A 1,025-nucleotide genomic window follows, 5' to 3' on the forward strand; every position below is an offset into this window, starting at 1 on the left:
CCCCCTGGTGGGCTGAGCTGGCCACACACACACACACACACACACACACATAAATAAATAAATAATTTTTTTAAAAAAAGATACTGATGTCTTTATTCTTTCTGCTGACTTCCTTGAGAGGTAAATCTCTGACTGTATGTTAAGTTTTATCTAACTTAGCTGCCTATAACACTATAAACAGGGACTAATAAAAGTTTAAACAAGAGCTGGGTGTGGTGGTACATACCTATAATCCCAAAACTCAGAGGCTGAGGCAAGAGGGTTACCATGAGTTCAAGGCCATCCTGGGATATATAGTGTGTTCAAAGAACAACAACAAACAAACAAACTATAATACTTTGTAACAATGGGAGAGACAGGCACTTCTGATGTGGGCCAGACCTCAAGACAAAGGATAAAACAAATGTACTCACATACCTTCCTAGGAATGGACAGCAAGGATTAATATTCTAAATAGGTATTGATCACCTTGAAAAAGCTAGGAAGAGTCACAAACCCAACACCCTCCACGAAAAGCCCGTTCTGTATTCATATCCACTTTCTACATGACTTGCTTCCCCATTTAATCGTGATCTAATCAATTTTACCTGACAATTATGCTTGTAATCTTATTGGTTGACCAAAGTTTGCTCCACTTCATACCCATCTTGTGATTTTTCATTTTTCTCCAACTTTGGCCCATCTCACCTCATGGTTTTGCTCTATAAAATCCCTAGGAGAGGCAGGGTCCTTGGCATGTCACTGGGTCCCCTTCTGTCTCTGTCTGTCTGTCTGTCTATCTGTCTCTCTTTCTCTCTCTCAGTCAGAAACTTTCTTTTCCCCAATAAATATATTCTGCTCTTAACATCCATTGTTTGTAAAATTCATGCTTTGATTTTAGAGAAAATTGTGGAGGACCACCTGAGCAGCTCTCATGGAAAGAAGAGCGACTGTCTCCATTTTGACTGAGCCTGACCCTATTTCCTCATATTGTTATGTAGAGAGCTGGCTAGGACTTCTGTTTATCCTTCAATTGGCCTTAAGCA

The sequence above is a fragment of the Octodon degus genome, unplaced genomic scaffold (genome assembly GCF_000260255.1).
Source record: "Octodon degus isolate 3935 unplaced genomic scaffold, OctDeg1.0 scaffold00028, whole genome shotgun sequence".
Classification (NCBI taxonomy): Eukaryota; Metazoa; Chordata; class Mammalia; order Rodentia; family Octodontidae; genus Octodon; species Octodon degus.